Source organism: Pseudochaenichthys georgianus, chromosome 21 (assembly GCF_902827115.2).
Source record: "Pseudochaenichthys georgianus chromosome 21, fPseGeo1.2, whole genome shotgun sequence".
NCBI classification, from domain to species: Eukaryota; Metazoa; Chordata; class Actinopteri; order Perciformes; family Channichthyidae; genus Pseudochaenichthys; species Pseudochaenichthys georgianus.
This window is the reverse complement of record NC_047523.1, coordinates 25,589,895-25,610,499: the sequence shown is the minus strand read 5'-3', so window position 1 is coordinate 25,610,499 and position 20,605 is coordinate 25,589,895. Positions and strand designations below refer to the sequence as shown.

The following is a 20,605-nucleotide window of genomic DNA, read 5'->3' as shown; positions in this document are numbered from 1 at the left end:
TCTGTAGTTTACCGTTACTGTGACATATCAGTATAGCCACGGAAGATAGTTTGTGTGTTTTATTTCCATGCATCAAAGTTATTTTCATGTATGTAATTGTTTTTCCTGCACAGCGTAGAGTCTTGTTGTGATGAGAGGGGTACAGGTATTTCATAAACAAAACGTGCTTCCTGGAGAATAGGTAGGCTACAGCATTTATATCACAATTTAATCGGAGCTGATCACAACCTGTCATGAGTGATCCAGTCATCTCGATGAGCGCTCGGGCTGTGAATAAACGACTTGTGTTTTACTTGTAGTATGTCTGAAGGTATGGACAGCTATCAGAGCTACTATACATCACATTAAGAACGATGTACAAATGAAAGTCGGACACAAATATAATTTCAATGATTTATTCAAGTTTGCAATATTTTGAACAGGCATCCACACAGTCACCTACTTTGTAATGTTCGATACCTCCCTGTAAGCGTCACGATATCCACCTCTCACCCACAACCTCACATACGAGTACTGAATGTGCATCAAAGTGATCGTAGGAAGGCAGATATAGCAAAAGATGAACGTGAACGACAAACGAGGCGATCGACATGGTAAGTCAACAATGGGTCCTCAATGTACACGCCCCGGATTCCTATGACGAAAATAATAGAATGTCGCCAGTTGTCATGACTCACGTTATACTGCAACACCGGCCGTCTTTCCTGCGACGGCAGTTTTTCTGTATTTCCTTTCTCCTGTAATATGACTTGATCGCTTTAAACTCCGCACACTGAGCTCTGATTGGTCAGCAGGCGGTGCTTTCGCTGAGTTGAGCTCTTAGCCTGCAACCTAACCTGGTCCCGACCAGGTTAGCTGCTTAGCATATATTACTATGGAGATCTAGCCTGCTAAAAAGAGAACCAGCTTCGGATGACCGGAAAGCCGGAGTTTTCCCTGAATTTAGCCGGCTGAGCGAAAATCCTGCTTCGCAGTATACCCCCCTGATGTACTTATATGATTCTGTTTTCTTCAAGATTGTGTCTTCCTGGTCGAATGTACTTATTGTAAGTCGCTTTGGATAAAAGCGTCAGCTAAATGTAATGTAATGTAATAGTCTATATAGGCCTATTCATTTGTCTGCCATTAACCACAACTTTGCTAACTAGTTGGGGGTTACATTACAGTATAGCCTGCATCAAAATCCTAATGAGGGTGTGTGCAACTGTGAGTCAGTGTATGTGCGGGCATGCGTGTGCGTCAGTATAAATGTGTGTGTGTGTGTCAGTATAAATGTGTGTGTGTGTGTGTGTGTGTGTCAGTATAAATGTGTGTGTGTGTGTGGTGTGTTGTGTGTGTGTGTGTGTGTGTGTGTGGTGTGTGTGTGTGTGTGTGTGTGTGTGTGTGTGTGTGTGTGTGTGTGGTGTGTGTGTGTGTGTGTGTGTGTGTGTGTGTGTGTGTGTGTGTGTGTTGTGTGTGTGTGGGGGTGTGGTGGGGGTGTAGGCCAACTCACAGTCTTGTGGTAATGTCACATCCCAAATAAATCAGGTCTCTTTTCTTTTAGAACTTTCTCAGCTTCCTTGGGTTCTTTGAATATGAGTCTCCTCGTTGATGGTTACGATGAGTCTGGCAGGGTACAGGATGCCGTGCCGTAAGTTTTCTTTGCGCAGTATGCTACGGAGCTCTCTGTATGAATCCCGCTGGCGCTGTATCTCATTGAGAAATCCTGAAACATGCGAAGATCATGTCCGTCCCATGTCAGCTTTCCTTTAGCAGACGCCAGCGTCTTAAACACCTCGTTCTTATCGCTCCATCTGAGAAAACGTATGATGATATGCCGCAGAGGGTGCCCAGGGTCCGGGATGGGACGCAGAGCGCGGTGGGCACGCTCTATCTCAGGTGCGTGGATTGTGTCACTCAGCTTCAGGAAGTGTGGGAGAATTGTATCCAGTAGTGGGGAGATGCCACCGGCTTCGTTACCCTCGGGGAGGCCGGCTAGGATGAGATTATTTTCTCCGACTTCTAGCTTCCAGATCCAGCATTTTACCCTGGAGGGCTTTGACATCTTTGTACAGATCACCCATTGTCTTCCCTTGGGAATTGGCTTGATCCTCTATCTCGCTAATGCGCTTCTGTGCGTTGTTTATTCTTTGAGAAGTGGCCTTAGAGTCTTTCTTCAACTGAACAATAGCCTTGTCCAGATTGTCAAACCTTACGTTACAGGTTTCTTTAACGTTTTGTATTTCAGAAAGCAATTGGCCAGCCCACTTGGGGACGTGTTCCTCTTCACCAAACATTTCCACCATGAGGCCGCTGTCTTTCTTTGCTCTAGCTCTGGTCAAACTACTGCCGGGCATTTAGACGCAGATGTTTTACACACTAATAGAACTGACTGCGCATTACACTTTGAGACTTTCAGTTTTGGTTAAATCATAGTTAAGTCTGATTACCGCCTGCACCCGACTACTCCGCTCAGCTCACCGGTGTCATCACGTGAGTTTGCTCTTCTCTCCTTTTGTTACTGACTTCCACTCACACCATGTCCCATTTTCCTTCTCACTTTCCAGTTCTAGATATCGGCTTTCCATGAATGCCAACCATCTGATCGTACTAACGGTCCAGAAGGCCCAGGCAGACCCTCCTGTGCTAAGCTGGCTGTCATTTTAACCACATCAGTTGTGCTAAATGCTATGCCTCTCTTTGCTTTAGCTATACATCTGAATCTGAATCCTCCACAGAAGCTTTTTCAGTAATGAAAACAACAATGTGTAATTTTGTAAAATGTGCTATAAATAAAGCTACAGCCAGAAGTCTGTTAGCTTTTCTAAGAAAACTGAAACAGTTAGCATTGGGTTTCAGAAACAACCTGATCTCACCAGAATGTGTGACTCCACCACGACTCCTTAACACCACAATGCGTGGTGGACTCACGAACTTTGTTACATTTGCGTGTCGGCACCACGCAAACAAGCCCAATGTAAAGTGAATGATGCTCCTTTGTCGTGGTGCACACACGCATTTCTACAACGTCCTTCAGGGAGCTTTTATTCTATAAAACGTTTTTAAAATATACTTTATAGCTTGTAGTAACTCGCGGGAGGCTTATTTTATTTTATTTGTATTCATAATAATTTTTATTTTTCGTCAGAATGTATTATGTTGCATTAGTTACGATTTTTTGTTCTAAAAAAAACAGTGCATTGTGTGTAATACAACTGTGATTTTTATTAAATTAGTTAGTTTTAAGGAAGGCCAGAGCTTCAGCCGTGTCCAATAGATTGTTCCCTTTAGTTAACGTTTTTTAAAAGAACATTATATTCCAATTTGATCATGTCCCCTTTATTGTATTACGGAGAGCAATGTGATGTAATAGTCTATATAGGCCTATTCATTTGTCTGCCATTAACCACAACTTTGCTAACTAGTTGGGGGTTACATTACAGTATAGCCTGCATCAAAATCCTAATGAGGGTGTGTGCAACTGTGAGTCAGTGTATGTGCGGGCATGCGTGTGCGTCAGTATAAATGTGTGTGTGTGTGGTGTGTGTGTGTGTGTGTGTGTCAGTATAAATGTGTGTGTGTGTGTGTGTGTGTGTGTGTGTGTGTGTGTGTGTGTGTGTGTGTGTGTGTGTGTGTGTGTGTGTGTGTGTGTGTGTGTGTGTGTGTGTGTGTGTGTGTGGTGTGTGTGTGTGTGTGTGTGTGTGTGTGTGTGTGTGTGTGTGTGTGTGTGTGTGTGTGTGTGTGTGTGTGTGTGTGTGGGGGGTGGGGGTGTGTGTGTGTGGGGGTGTGGTGGGGGTGTACGGCCCACTCACCGTCTTGTGGTCATGTCCCCTCCCCAAATCCCTCAGGTCTCTTTTCTTTTAGCACTTTCTCAGCTTCCTTGGGTTCTTTGAATATGAGTCTCCTCGTTGATGGTTACGATGAGTCTGGCAGGGTACAGGATGCCGTGCCGTAAGTTTTCTTTGCGCAGTATGCTACGGAGCTCTCTGTATGAATCCCGCTGGCGCTGTATCTCATTGAGAAATCCTGAAACATGCGAAGATCATGTCCGTCCCATGTCAGCTTTCCTTTAGCAGACGCCAGCGTCTTAAACACCTCGTTCTTATCGCTCCATCTGAGAAAACGTATGATGATATGCCGCAGAGGGTGCCCAGGGTCCGGGATGGGACGCAGAGCGCGGTGGGCACGCTCTATCTCAGGTGCGGGGATTGTGTCACTCAGCTTCAGGAAGTGTGGGAGAATTGTATCCAGTAGTGGGGAGATGCCACCGGCTTCGTTACCCTCGGGGAGGCCGGCTAGGATGAGATTATTTCTCCGACTTCTAGCTTCCAGATCCAGCATTTTACCCTGGAGGGCTTTGACATCTTTGTACAGATCACCCATTGTCTTCCCTTGGGAATTGGCTTGATCCTCTATCTCGCTAATGCGCTTCTGTGCGTTGTTTATTCTTTGAGAAGTGGCCTTAGAGTCTTTCTTCAACTGAACAATAGCCTTGTCCAGATTGTCAAACCTTACGTTACAGGTTTCTTTAACGTTTTGTATTTCAGAAAGCAATTGGCCAGCCCACTTGGGGACGTGTTCCTCTTCACCAAACATTTCCACCATGAGGCCGCTGTCTTTCTTTGCTCTAGCTCTGGTCAAACTACTGCCGGGCATTTAGACGCAGATGTTTTACACACTAATAGAACTGACTGCGCATTACACTTTGAGACTTTCAGTTTTGGTTAAATCATAGTTAAGTCTGATTACCGCCTGCACCCGACTACTCCGCTCAGCTCACCGGTGTCATCACGTGAGTTTGCTCTTCTCTCCTTTTGTTACTGACTTCCACTCACACCATGTCCCATTTTCCTTCTCACTTTCCAGTTCTAGATATCGGCTTTCCATGAATGCCAACCATCTGATCGTACTAACGGTCCAGAAGGCCCAGGCAGACCCTCCTGTGCTAAGCTGGCTGTCATTTTAACCACATCAGTTGTGCTAAATGCTATGCCTCTCTTTGCTTTAGCTATACATCTGAATCTGAATCCTCCACAGAAGCTTTTTCAGTAATGAAAACAACAATGTGTAATTTTGTAAAATGTGCTATAAATAAAGCTACAGCCAGAAGTCTGTTAGCTTTTCTAAGAAAACTGAAACAGTTAGCATTGGGTTTCAGAAACAACCTGATCTCACCAGAATGTGTGACTCCACCACGACTCCTTAACACCACAATGCGTGGTGGACTCACGAACTTTGTTACATTTGCGTGTCGGCACCACGCAAACAAGCCCAATGTAAAGTGAATGATGCTCCTTTGTCGTGGTGCACACACGCATTTCTACAACGTCCTTCAGGGAGCTTTTATTCTATAAAACGTTTTTAAAATATACTTTATAGCTTGTAGTAACTCGCGGGAGGCTTATTTTATTTTATTTGTATTCATAATAATTTTTATTTTTCGTCAGAATGTATTATGTTGCATTAGTTACGATTTTTTGTTCTAAAAAAACAGTGCATTGTGTGTAATACAACTGTGATTTTTATTAAATTAGTTAGTTTTTAAGGAAGGCCAGAGCTTCAGCCGTGTCCAATAGATTGTTCCCTTTAGTTAACGTTTTTTAAAAGAACATTATATTCCAATTTGATCATGTCCCCTTTATTGTATTACGGAGAGCAATGTGAGCATCCATTCCCATTGGATAACGGAGAATTTTACCCCGGAAGTAAGTATTATCCTTACTGTCGATTGATGTCACAGTGATATCTGCACGACTCATCAACTAAAAAACACCAGATTATCCTTGTTGATTACACAACATTGATTGGTTTAAGTTGTGTACAATACTTTTGTAATTTTCCCCTTCGATTCGGAGAAACAAAGATTTGTTCAGTTTAGGATGGCCGAAGACACTACACTACCCAGAATCCTCAGCTATTGTTCCGCGTTGCCTCAAGCTCTGTGATTGGTTGACCTCCAACTGCATTCCATATGAAAAAAAACGTTTCGTTAAAGATAAATTATACTTTTTTCAGCAGTGCTTGCTTTACTCTTTGAAAGTCATCACATGAATGCATTGTAAATAGTACACATCTGTCGTAGTTCTTTCTTTATCTACAGAGATCTGGCCTCAAAATAGACCGGAAACTATTCTTTTACCGTTCTGTTTTAATTTCACAATAAAGTTAGTAGTAATAATTTGTTTGATATTATTGTTTTTTATTAACTACTCATGTTAAGACTATATTTTCTGTGTTGCTGTGGGGTTTTTCCATCGCTTTTGTGTTACAAATATCAAAACAATAACTAAATATATCCGTCGTAAACTAAACCAGAAACAGCAGTATATTTTATTTTGTTAACACTGTAAACTTGACAGCTTTTTAACCGAAACCACCTACTGGTTAAAGCACGTTATTACACGTTTAGAATAATATTGAAATCTTGAAAAGGGATGTCCAAAATAGCAATTATATACAGTTTTTAATTAACTAATTAATTTGTAGAGAATAACGAGTAATGTATATACTTTATAGCGATCTGCAGATAAATATTTAGTCTTCTCAAGCACCAACAATCATTACATTACATTACATTGCATTTAGCTGACGCTTTTATCCAAAGCGACTTACAATAAGTGTGTTCGACCAACAAAATACAACCTTGAAGAAAACAGAATAAAAAGTACATCAGGCTTCATAGAGCAAAAACATTTCAAGTGCTACTCAACTGGCTTTAGATAAGCCAGTCCTCCAATCAAATATCTCTCCTGATTGTTGACACTTGACAATCACCTTCCCTGAATTGTACTCAGGTGTAACTAAAGTCTGCTTTAAGGGTTGTTTATATTTCACATCATTAATCAGAATCTGTAAAGTAACTAAAATAAATGTAGTGGAGTAAAAATACCAGGTTAACCGTAAAGAAAGCCCTCATACTGACGCTGTGTACAAGAAGGGGATGAACAGACTCTATTTTCTGAGGAAGCTGAGATCCTTCCACGTGTGCAGCAAGATGCTGGAGATCTTCTAGTCTGTTGTGGCCAGTGCACTCTTCTTTGCTGCGGTCTGCTGGGGGGGGGGGGGGGGGGGGGCAGCATCAGAGCCGGTGACACCAGCAGGATCAATAAAGTGATCAGGAAAGCTGGGTCTGTCATCGGCATCAAGCTGGACCCCTTTGAAGCTGTGTTGGAGAGGAGGACACTGAACAGGCTGTTGTCCATGATGGATAACCCACCCATCCTCTCCACCTGCAGCTGGACAGACAGATAACCCCACCCATCCTCTCCACCTGCAGCTGGACATCCCACAGGCCATACAACTATTAAACACCTGAACTTTGAAATAACATCCATAGCATTAATCTGGCTGCTACTTAGAAATGATTTGTTTAATATATCATATTCCAATCCCTTGTATAGACTCTTATTGCACTATTTCACTTTTTACTATTTTACTAATTTTCTTTTTGTATTGACTTGCACTATTTTTTCTGTGTATCTGTTTTATTGTGTTGCACTGTTGGAGGAGCCTGTGACCTAAGGGGGGGGGGACACACGTTCAATTCCTGTTTTGAATAGTGTGCCGTGATGGGTTTCATTCCATTTCAAAATGCTGTTTGTCGCTCAGCGTACACTTCGCGCACTGCCACTCCAACATCCAATCACAGAGGTTGAGGACAAATCACGGGGTTTGTCAAGCAAAGCACATGGTGGAGTCCCAAACGATAGCTGAGGATTCTGGGTAGTGTAGTGTCTTCGGCCATCCTAAACTGAACACATATTTGTTTCTCCGAATCGAAGGGGAAAAATACAAAAGCATTGCACACAATTTAAACCAATCAATGTTGTGTAATTAACAAGGATAATCTGGTGTTTTTGAGTCGATGAGTAGTGCAGATAGCACTGTAAAATTAATCGACAGTAAGGGGAATACTTACTTCCGGGTGTAAAATCCTCCGTTATCCAATGGGAATGGATGCTCACATTGCTCTCCGTAATACAATAAAGGGGACATGATCAAATAGGAATATAATGTTCTTTTAAAAAACGTTAACTAAAGGGAACAATCTATTGGACACAGCTGAAGCTCTGGCCTTCCTTAAAAACTAACTAATTTAATAAAAATCCCAGTTGTATTACACACAATGCACTGTTTTTTGAGAACAAAAAATCGTAAATAATGCACCATAATACATTCTGACGAAAAATAAAAATTATTATGAATACAAATAAAATAAAAGAAGCCTCCCGCGAGTTACTACAAGCTATAAAGTATTATTTTAAAAACGTTTTATAGAATAAAAGCTCCCTGAAGGACGTTGTAGAAATGCGTGTGTGCACCACGACAAAGGAGCCTCATTCACTTTACATTGGGCTTGTTTGCGTGGTGCCGACACGCAAATGTAACAAAGTTCGTGAGTCCACCACGCATTGTGGTGTTAAGGAGTCGTGGTGGAGTCACGCATTCTGGTGAGATCAGGTTGTTCAGAAAATGTACACTGGTTGTCCGGAAACCTCAAAGTCATAACAACATATTGTCAGAGGTGCTGATAGATTTATTTGTTTACTTTGGACAGAGCCACACTAGCGGTTTCCAGTCTTAATGCTAAGCTAAATCACTGGTCAGCTGTCCGGATCCTTTTTGTTCAAATCTCGCAAGAAATTGAATTTTATTTTGAAATGTATTGAAATTTATTTTGACGAGTGGTTCTATTCTATTATTTTGAGTAACCATAGTTTTGTTTGAATTATTTTTAGTTTGATCTTCTTTCCTTTTGAGGTCTCATCAGCAGATGGACACATAGCTTCAAAACAGGAGGCAGGGTGTCAGTAAATATTGGCTGTTGTTAATGGTGTTGATTGCAAAAGGTCATTTAATGTAACAGTTCAGTAGTTCAGGAGCGTATGCTGATTTGCCTACAAATCAAGAGGAAGGTACTGGAAAAACTATAAAAGGTTGTTTATCGGATTAAGACTGATATAGTTGAGCTGAATAACAAGAAAAAAAAGGATTGAGAGTTATACTGGAATGCCTCCTACAGATCTCTCCCACTCTTCCTCTTGTGCCCACGCACTCTCTGTTACGGTGACGTTAACTCTTCCATTTTACTCCTCCGCTCGGCTGTGGAGGCGTTCTGTTCTCTCTCATTCATACACTGCTACGCTATTTCCATTTTTGTGGACAGTGTGCATTGAGTTACAATTTCTGTGGCGGAAGTAGAGCAGGAGGAGGAGGAGGAGGAGGAGGAGGAGGAGGAGGAGGAGGAGGAGGAGGAGGAGGAGGAGGAGGAGGAGGAGGAGGAGGAGGAGGAGAAGAATACCATGTTTGGCTCATCCGATCAGATTTCCGATCATGCTGTGATCATGATCAGACCTCACATGAGAGCTTTACAGATGGAATTATGTCATCTTTGTTCATGGAAAGTGAAGCAAGCCCTTATACAGACATATTGTCCAGTCTTTAACAACATTACAAAAATACAACTTTTTTTATTTTACTTTAAAAACAAAAAGCATCATGCATTTAAAAGGTTCTTCGTCAATGTGAACACCAGGATTCAATCGAATATGGCCAATAGCTATCATTTTCTACAAATAATTCAGATTAAAAAGTATATAAATGCTGTGCCACATCACTTTGTTGAGCTCACTACTCAGTTTGAGATGTTGGTAAACTCCAGGGTGTTTTTCCTTTTGTTATGTTTGGGGAGGACATGTACTGCTCAAGCTACTACAATTATATCCTTTATCAGCGAGAACAGTGTGTTCCTAATTATATGCTATTTATATGCAAACTATTTGTCATTTGATGGGACATCCTGATCGGAAGAGTGCATTTAGAAGGGGGGATGTTACAGTTACAATCTGTTCATTATTCCATCTGTTATAAATAAATAAAAAAAGTAATTTTGACTCTGATGATTTTGATTGAAATGCTAATTGTTCTGTCCTTGATGTGTTTTTGGTGTATATCTGTCATGTATGTGTTTCTTGGCTGTGTTTTGGCACCACCTTGTGGTGGTTGGTTGACACTGCTGCTTGCTAGTGGTTTATTCGATTCCTGTTACGAGGAGAACGAACTTGTTTGTTTCCGAGTGTGCTCCACGCGTATGGGATTAGTTTTGTATCATAAAGATAAAGCAACACTTTCTCAGAATAAAGCAAAACTATGAATTTAAAAGAAAAAAAAACTAAGTCAAGCAAAATAAAATAAATTTCAAAAATAAAACTATAAGTTGCAAACAAATCATTTGTGTAATCATGTAAACTATAAGTATTTTTTCTTTGTTTTAACATAGATTTTGCAGTTCTTGTTTCTTCTTTCTCAATGATCAGACTTTTGCTCTCGCTGCAGCTTTCTCGTTTGCGCTCCCTCATTTTTTGTTTGAGATTTTGACACAAACATCCCAGGTGGGCGGGACTTTCAGGGGTGTGTCCCCATTGGCTACTCAGCTTTTGAGTGACAGCCCACTACACCACAGATCATACTCATGCAGAAAACTCCGGAGTCCACTCGGCCACGTTAGTGTCGGTGTTCATGAACATATCGGACTTATCTTATGGATTGCAGTGCATTATACTTGTGATGTGTAGTTTATACTTTGTTCCAACTTTAAATATGTTAATACCTGAACACAATGCTGCTGTTAAATAATTTCCCAATTTGGGATTGATAAAGTGTCTGCCTATTTATTTTATAGATTAAAAAAACACATCTATGTATTTTTAAGCTAAAGGTGATACACAACTGTATACTATTATTTTTCAAAGACAGTTTCAGTTACATTTCAAAAGCATATATTGCTATGTTTAGGACAAACAATTAAAGACTGCTTTAATTGAACAAATTCTGCAATATAAAAGTGGCAGATTTGCTTTATTAAACAGACTAGACCTAGGCTGCATACCAACACAATTAGGAACATGCTCACATCTTACTATGTTGGTCTGAAGAGCTGAAGCATTCATACTAGGGCTGTCAGTCGATTAAAATATATAATTGAGATTAATCGCATGATTGTCCATAGTTAATCGCAAATTAATCACACATTATTTATCTGTTCTAAATGTACCTTAGGAATATTTTTCAAGTTTTTAATACTCTTATCAACATATGAGTGGACAAATATGCTTTATGCAAATGTTTATTATCATTTGAACAATGACAAATATTCTCATGAATATTAAACACAACAACCTCTGAACATTACAAATATTCGCCTCAATTCAACCTGGAACCTCTCTCATACAATAATACAATACAAAGTGTGTGCGTGTGTGTGTGTGTGTGTGTGTGTGTGTGTGTGTGTGTGTGTGTGTGTGTGTGTGTGTGTGTGTGTGTGTGTGTGTGTGTGTGTGTGTGTGTGTGTGTGTGTGTGTGTGTGTGTGTGTGTGTGTGTGTGTGTGTGTGTGTGTGTGTGTGTGTGTGTGTGTGTGTGTGTGTGATGGATCGTGTGTTCGTTGGAGCTATGTGCAACTCAAGGCATATGCTCGAACGGGAGCTGCCTGGACGCTGCAATCATGTTGCGCACTATCCGTGCTGAGTGTGTTGACTTTTCGTACAATGTCCCACTGTCTGGCTACCTGCATAAAGTCAAGTGCTCGGCGCAGTTGTCGGCGGAATGTCGCTCCTCTGTTTTCATTTAACCAGCTCCTTATATCCGTTAGTGCAGCTAGCTAGCACCAGATGCTAACAACAACAATACACGTAAGGTCTCTCTCTCGCTCGAGCCACACACATACACACACCCTCCCGGTCCTCCCGATGGCTATTCGGTGCCTGCCGGTGAGCGTGGAAGTGTGGTCTGCCGCAAGCAGGCAGCAGGAGCGGGGCAGTCAGCATCAGCTTGTAGATGGTATTTTAAACTCGATGCGCTATGGGGGCGGCCGAGGAAAAAAATACACATGCGTTAATCGCGTTAAAATTGAGTGTTATTATCCGACAGGCTGTGGCTTAATGGGAATATGTTGTATGTAACATGTATATGTTTGTAGGAATGCAGTGAGTATTCCTTGCGGCTAAGCAACTAGCGGCTAGGCTGATTAGCTTCTCAGTTTGTGCGCAGTAGCTCATTGTGTGAAGTATTCTGTTTAGTTTAGCTCGTCAGTCGGGCAGTCAATAATAAACTGTTATGTCTGTATTGTCTTTACAGTTTCACCAAGTAAAGAGACTTCAGTAAAACTGACAACTGCGCTGGAGTTTTCTTTCAAACGGTTTAACTGGATGGATAGCTAGCTCAGTACTAGTGAGACCCTAACGGTACGTCCACACAGCAGCTTCAGAAGAAACTTCCACCGCTTCCAACGCTTCTCTGCCCATTGACTTTGAATGGGGATGACGTCACTTTGCCTCGCGTTTCGCCGAACTGCATTGTGGGGGAGCGAAGCGAAGATTTCCAGGATGTCCAGGATCTCCAGGATTCAAAAGTTGAGCAATGTTCAACTTTTGAAGCTGAGCTGGAAGCGCCAGCCAATCAAACACGTTTATGCAAATCTGACAGTAGAAGCGCTAGCCAATCAAACCGCGTGTAAGCAGGGAGAACCAGACCGCAGTTCATTTCCTCATATTCCAAACGAGAAATTACGGTAGCAAATCACCCGGTTCTTTACGACCAGAACTATTAACGGGATACAAACCGGAGGAACCAGGCATGGAGGGAGGTGGCAGAGACAGTGGGTGAAACTGGTAGGTTTTCGCCAGTTTGGGGAGTTTATATATATATATATTGCTCGCATAAAATCCCCGGGGTTTTTTGCTTTGTATGTCGGGGGCGGGAGATTCATGTGATTGGTTGTTGCCAATCACGGTTTGTATCCCGTTAATAGTTCTGGTCGTAAAGAACCGGGTGATTTGCTACCGTAATTTCTCGTTTGGAATATGAGGAAATGAACTGCGGTCTGGTTCTCCCTGCTTACACGCGGTTTGATTGGCTAGCGCTTCTACTGTCAGATTTGCATAAACGTGTTTGATTGGCTGGCGCTTCCAGCTCAGCTTCAAAAGTTGAACATTGCTCAACTTTGAAATCCTGGACATCCTGGAAATCTTCGCTTCGCTCCCCCACAATGCAGTTCGGCGAAAAGCGAGGCAAAGTGACGTCATCCCCATTCAAATTCAATGGGCAGAGAAGCGTTGGAAGCGGTAGAAGTTTCTTCTGAAGCTGCTGTGTGGACGTACCGTAACGGCCCGTCCACACACCGGCATGAAAAAAATCTTTCAAAGCTTCGCCCATTCACTTGAATGGGGTGACGTAGAAGATTTTGAATCTTCACCGAACTGCATTGTGGGGAGCGGAGCATGGCTTTGCAAGCATCGTGAGCATCAAAAGTTGAGCAATGTTCAACTTTTGATGCTCCCGATGCTTTCGAAGTTGGCATCAGCCAATCAAAACCCGTTTATGCAAATCCGGCCAGTACAAGCGCTAGCCAATCAAACTGCGTGCAAGCTGGGAGAGCCAGACCGCAGTTCATTTCCTCATATTCCAAACGAGAAATTACAGTAGCAAATCACCTGGTTCTTTACGACCAGAACTATTAACGGGATACAAACCGGAGGAACCAGGCATGGAGGGAGGTGGCAGAGACAGTGGGTGAAACTGGTAGGTTTTCGCCTGTTTGGGGATTTTATATCCAGTTTACTTCGTTTTAACATTGCTATTGCTTTGTATGTCGGGGGCGGGAGATTCATGTGATTGGTTGTTGGTCGCGTTGCTCGCAAAAAATCGTCAAGCTTCAGACACGCCCAGCATCAACATTTTTCAAGATTTTTTTCATGCCTGTGCACTTTTTCACTACAGCTTCAAAAAAAGCTTGGAGCTGGGCGTGTCTGAAGCTTGGGGATTTTATTCGAGCAACGCGACCAACAACCAATCACATGAATCTCCCGCCTCCGACATACAAAGCAAAAAACCCCGGGGATTTTATGCGAGCAATATATATATATATAAACTCCCCAAACAGGTGAAAACCTACCAGTTTCACCCACTGTCTCTGCCACCTCCCTCCATGACTGACTGGTTCTTCCGGTTTATATCCCGGTAGGTGAAGAGGGTCTGGTGGCTCTGGTCTGGTCCAAGCGGCAAACTCTGGGGAAGAGCCGGGACGCCAATACGGAAGTGCCACACACTGCAGTTAATATATTGGCCGATAGGCGATGGCTGCAGAAAGGAGCAATTTCCATAGACCCCCATGTTAAAATGCCCAATTTTACAGCAGAAAAAAACATGTTTCTACCTCTGGCTCCATACATTTTTATTATCGATATAGTTAGATTCCACCTTCATGATTATGGATCTGTGAGTGAATTGTTTTCTAACACGACCCTTTTATTTATATTAGGTCTTAAAGTTTTTGCATAAATTAGGGCGTGGTCACTTTGATGGACACGTACATGCCTCACTGTCAGCTAACAGCAACTTGTCCACTCTGCTAGGCTACAACCATAGAGGCTACAACGTTATTTAGTCGTAGTTACTGTACTTGACCCTTTAGCTGTGTTTGTGGTGATTGTGGGAATATTGTTACAAATACCAGACAATTAAAATGTCGTGCTGTGCGCTTGAATGTACTAACAGAACTTCCAAGAAGTCTACTCTCAGCTTTTTTCGGTGATTAAAATGATAATATTATACATGTTAACCCCGTTAGCAGGTGTTTGTGTGCTTGTTAGCTTAGCTTGTTATGTAGCTTATTAGCCAGCTAAGGACGTAACCCTTTATACATGTGTATATATATATATACAGTTTAGTTTATGATTCAGCCTTGGGTAAGACTTTTATAGTCTATGGCTATGACGCCCATAATGCTAAATGGGAGCAAATGTTAAAAGGGGACCCAATTATCCCAGTGGCGGCCGCCGGAGTCCGCCGCCGAAGCTAACCGGAGCCGTAGCTAGCCCTTTGCGGCTCCGTTAGCTTCGGCCAGCGGCGGAGCCTGGCGTTATAACTGGAGATTAAGGAATGCAGCGAAACGTGGAATTGGTTCGCCTGCAGCCTTCTATAGTATTAGCTAAAGAAATGATGTTGAACAAGGCTTATTAAGCTGAACATCGCCACAATTGTTCTGCTATGTATCGGTACTTATTTTATTTTCTTAACGTGTGAATGACAAGCATTAAGAATAACAACAAATAGCTATTTATCTTGCATATTGTCTCGTTTGATTATGAATGTAACGTTTATATAGTGGAAGTACACTGTTTTATCAAAACCAAAGTGCCACGCAGTAACTTGGGAGGCCCATGCATCTATTTCAGCAGGAAATGTACAACCTAGATTACATTTACCAACACAGACTATATAGAAATATTTGTAAAAGTTGTTCATGCGTTATTAAGTGAATATGGCATTAACCCTCCTGTTGTCTTTGGGTCGGTTTTCATGTATTTTTGAATAACGGTTTCCTTCAGGTGATCCAGACAGGCTGGACCAGTGGGTGCTGAACATCCGGAGGAATACATGGACCTCCAACGTTTCTTCTCGCCTGTGCAGTGAACACTTTGAGAGTCATCACTTCAGCACGGACTCATGGCTACAGATCCTTTTTTTTTTTTAAATAACTTGGTTCCATTTGTGAGTGTAAATTGTTGTTACTAATTAAATACATGTTATACATCATACAATGCTAAATAATTGTTATGGCACAGCTTGCACATCAGTGATGAGTAATGTTCTTTTGATTAAAGGCCAAATTAAGATTTTGCCAGTTAAGTATAACATAGAAATCGAATTGTTTTGCAAACCATCACATTTCTCTTCAATTTATGCAAAGACTCTTTATCATAGATAGAGAATTGCCATTTCCCCCACATACTCTATGTTAAAAACAGATGAATTATATTACCTTTTTTTACATTATTTTAATAGCAATATTCATTCATCTGTTGTCATCTTATAACTTATTTATCTTAACAGCTATCACTGTAAAAAAAAAAAGGATTTAATGTCATTTTACTATACAATATTTATCTTTACATTCTGTTCTTGCATATGTCTTATTATATTTACGTGTAGGCTATATAGATTTCTGCCTGCACTAATTTATTATTCTTAATTTAATTTTGAATTTCTTTTATTGCTTTATGTCTTATATAACTATGTTGCATTGTTGGAGGAGCTCGGGACAGATGATTTTCATTGCCATTCCTACACTGTAGCCTACTGTATGTGCATATGACATAAATCCTTTGAATCTGAATCTTGGAAACACGTAATTGTTGAATGGATTAACTGCATAGTTAACATGTTGGCCCTCTATTGTCTTTTATAATGCACTCTTAAATTTAAAACAACATTATTCAAAAGAAAGTTGAATATCTACAGACCTCAAAAAGTTATTTTATGTGTTTTTGTTTATTATTTTTATTAGGGAAGGAGATGCCTGAAAAACACTGCAGTGCCCACCATTTTCTATTTCACCAATGGCAAAGAACAACAACCTAGAAGGAAAAGCAGGGTGAGTAACAATGACGAGGGAAGTGACAGTCCTCGTTCGACTGTTAATAGCAATGAGGAGGTTGCAGATGTAGACCATGGTAGTGGTGAAAACAGTCTTGCTGCTGATCAGAGCAATATCATTATGATACAAGGCACGCCTGAAGAAGCCTTTGTTGTTCCACATGTGGAGCATAATGACATTCCAACAGTCAATGCTTGTGAGGAGGATGTTGGTTTGGGTAGCAGCAGCCAACAAACAAAACAAATTGGAAAACAGGCAGACTCCGCCTCTGTTCACTCTTACACTTGGGCTTTAAACTAAGACGGGTCATACTGAATAGTTTGTGCACACATTTTTAACATGTGATCTTTCTTTCATGTAGGACGCTTGAGGGAAGTTGCAATGCCTCGGCCAATGGGATGTCTTCTCCACGTGAAAGACATTGAAGGCATCATTTATAACTTGAGACAATTTTCCAAAAGTTATGACTTGTATTGGCTTAGAGGCAGTAATGGATTACATCTAACACGAATCAAGATCATATAGAAAAAAAGGAAAGTGTAATCCTTAGATACATAGGAAAAGATGTAATCGGATTAGTTTGACTTTTTTTAATAATAGGGAAACTCAGGATTACAATCTTATTCAAAACCTAAAAAGAGCATATAGTGTTTGTTGTAAAATTATCAAATTGTATCTCTTCTCTGGAAGCGGTACTGTTCTGTAGGATAATACTTTCATTGTGAATCTGTACACCTACTGCCTGAATCTGCTTTATGGTATTATATTATACATTTAAGTAAACAAATCATATTAATATTTCTCTCCTGTGTTTATTTGCATTGCATTCGATATTGAGCTAATCCAAAAGAAAAATAAAGTCATCAGGTTACATTACTTTTATATCTTGATACTCACATGAAGTTACTGGTTGTGTTTTTGGTAAGTAGCCCTCCCAACCCTGTACATAAGTTATATCATTTTAATTACTGATACAGTTGTTGCACATCTTTAATTTATTTTGTAGTGTACTTAAGTCATAAAATGATTCGAAACCTTTACTTTTCATAAAATGCAAGATGTAACTTTCAATGGGTGTTTATCACATTTTCAATGTGAAATAGATCTGATTAAATAAAGAGTAAATGCACAATCTTAAATGTTGACATTTATCATTTTCCTATGCTTATTGTTAATGTAGTGGTGTTATAAACAAAATGTTGTCGTAAAGGAAATTAAGATGTTTTTTATTTGTTGACAAAAGATTTAAAGTTGATGCTCACAACATGTGGGAATATTTATGGAGAAAAATGTTTCTATTGTAAAACAAATATTTATCTGCATACTGAACAATTTCGAAACAATCTAAAAGGTATTATCTTCTGTGACGTTACGACCCTGTAGGGATTGCACTTCATAATTACATTCTATGGTATGCTTATGACATATTTGATGCCAAAATACATGGGATTAGGGGAGACCTTCTTGTTGTTTGCATTGTCACTGATAAATGACAGCGTAGTATTCATTTTCAAGATTTTGTGTTTTTAAACGTGGGACTCTTTTCAGACTGCTCCGGCTTGGGAAAAGATGTGAGCCTTAATGTGTAATGTTTTCTGTATTGTATGGTAAGCTTATCCCTTCATTTGATAGTCCCATTTGGATGTGATAGCTAACATTTTCAGTAAGCAGTAGACACAAGAAGTGAAAATATGAATGTAATTTATTTTCAATATTTACATAAATACAGAATTATTTTAACAAATAAAATAACAAAAAACATCATAACAAATACAAAATAAAAGGTTTGACAGACAGCCTGTGCCTGGAGAGCTACAGAGTCCATTGGGGGAAGGGGGGGGGGATGTGGGGAAGAGGAAGAGCAGCCATGTTAACAGTGTTATGGCTACAGATGTAATATCTAACTCAACATTAGCCATGACAGTCTGGGCTTAGCAAGGGCCTTAGAATACATACTCTAAAGCCGGCCAAATCCAAAAACAGTGATACTGACATTTTAGCAGTTCACAGTCTTTGGAGGTGGTCTTTCAGGCAGGCTAGTGACTTTAAAAAAATATCATTTCCCCCAGGGGTGAAATGAACTCTATCTCGCAAAAACAGCCCAGGAATGTCATGTCTAATGTTGGAGTGGTCAACAATGACACCATTTAGTCTATGAACAAAAGTAGCCATAACACTGTAAAGGCCCTGACACACCAACCTGATTTTGGGAGTCAGAGGCTGTCGGGCATTCGCGGCGCCTTAGTCAGGTTGGTGTGTCCCGCACCGTCGACCGTGACACGCCTTATTTGGACTGCCAGACCCGATGCATGGCCGATTCAACATGTTGAATCGGACCAAATAATCACTCTGATTGGCTGTTCAGCTAGCAAATCAGTGCATGAGAAGCGAAGCGGAAGTGAGGGACGTAAACAAACGATTTAAGAAGGCACACACAGACTGCTATTCATTTTCATCTCATCATGGCGATCTGGAATGATGCAAACGAAGACCTGCTCATCACCTTGATCCAGGAGAGGCCAGCTCTGTATGATATTACGGAGAAAAGATACTCTTCTTCTTCTCTGTCTTCCGGTTGTTGCCTCTTTTGAATGACGAATACACACTACCGCCGCCTGCTGGTAAGGAGAGTTATTGCCACTCACGCACTGAAGTCGGTGCGGTGTGTTCCCGTGCGACACATGGCCAAAACGCAGGAGAACACGGCCAGGCAACAGCCGACTTCAGCGTCGGCTAGTCCTCTGGTGACTGCTTGGTGTGTCAGGGCCTTAAGACGGCCTGTCCACACTACAGCTTCGACAGCTTCAAAAAAGATGGGTCTGTCTGCAGACCGCAGCAAGGAGGCGTTTCCTATAGGGGCGTTTCCTAACTTTTTTTATCCAGCTGCTTTTATAAATCCTCGCAGAAGAAGTCATTGTTCTAGTGATGGGAATTCCGGTGTTGTGTCACATTATGCCTCCCCGTCATGAAATGCCCCCCTTGTCACGGGAACGCGCATTTCTAAATGATACGTTTACGCCTCTAAATGGCACGTTTACACCATAGGTTTACACCTTAAAAATATGTTTAAAACGAAAAGTAAACGTTCAGGGTTTGTATTAATGGTAATATTCAGACTGTGAGTTGTTTAGTGGTAGCTCATAGTCTGATTCTTATGGTTTAACTTTCGCTCCGTATTTGAGATGTCGAAATTCATTCGTCACTTCCTTTTCAGTTTTTGTTTTTTTTAATCTTTTTTTTATCATTATTGTTACGTCCTGTCTGTATAAACGTGCTTTAAAATGTATTGTTTAATTTTACATAGTTGTCATCTAATAATCAAAATATGTTTACAAATGTTACATAGTCTTTGTCAGCATATTATTATATACGCTATGCGTACAAAATAAAAGTGTGACATTCATGAAACTTGCTCCATTTATTGGTGCCAGTCCTAGAACCATACCCTGAAAAATGCTTGACGGTGGGATTCATAGAAACCTCTTTTCCAATAAATGGAGCAAGTTTCAGGAATGTCACACTTTTATTTTGTAAGATAGCAAGGGGGGGGCATATCGTGATGGCCAGGCCTGTCATAAAATTCCCCCCCCCCCAAAAAAAGAGGTTTCTATGAATCTCACCCTCAAGCATTTTTCAGGCTATGGTTCTAGGACTGGCACCAATAAATGGAGCAAGTTTCAGGAATGTCACACTTTTATTTTGTAAGATAGCAAGGGGGGGCATATCGTGATGGCCAGGCCTGTCATAAAATGCCCCCCCCCCCCCCCCCCCAAAAGAGGTTTCTATGAATCCCACCGTCAAGCATTTTTCAGGGTATGGTTCTAGGACTGGCACCAATAAATGGAGCAAGTTTCATGAATGTCACACTTTTATTTTGTACGCATAGCGTATATAATAATATGCTGACAAAGACTATGTAACATTTGTAAACATATTTTGATTATTAGATGACAACTATGTAAAATTAAACAATACATTTTAAAGCACGTTTATACAGACAGGACGTAACAATAATGATAAAAAAAAGATTAAAAAAAACAAAAACTGAAAAGGAAGTGACGAATGAATTTCGACATCTCAAATACGGAGCGAAAGTTAAACCATAAGAATCAGACTATGAGCTACCACTAAACAACTCACAGTCTGAATATTACCATTAATACAAACCCTGAACGTTTACTTTTCGTTTTAAA

At 40.8% G+C, this 20,605-nt stretch overlaps 1 long non-coding RNA gene across 1 annotated transcript; it reads left to right on the top strand.

Annotated features, from left to right (window-relative positions):
• The first annotated feature begins 339 nt into the window (after window positions 1-339).
• On the top strand, window positions 340-17,208 carry LOC139435960 (uncharacterized). The gene is made up of 4 exons (XR_011645169.1): window positions 340-593; window positions 15,364-15,526; window positions 16,323-16,409; window positions 16,774-17,208. It is a non-coding gene; the product is annotated as an uncharacterized lncRNA (long non-coding RNA).
• Window positions 17,209-20,605: the final 3,397 nt, after the last annotated feature.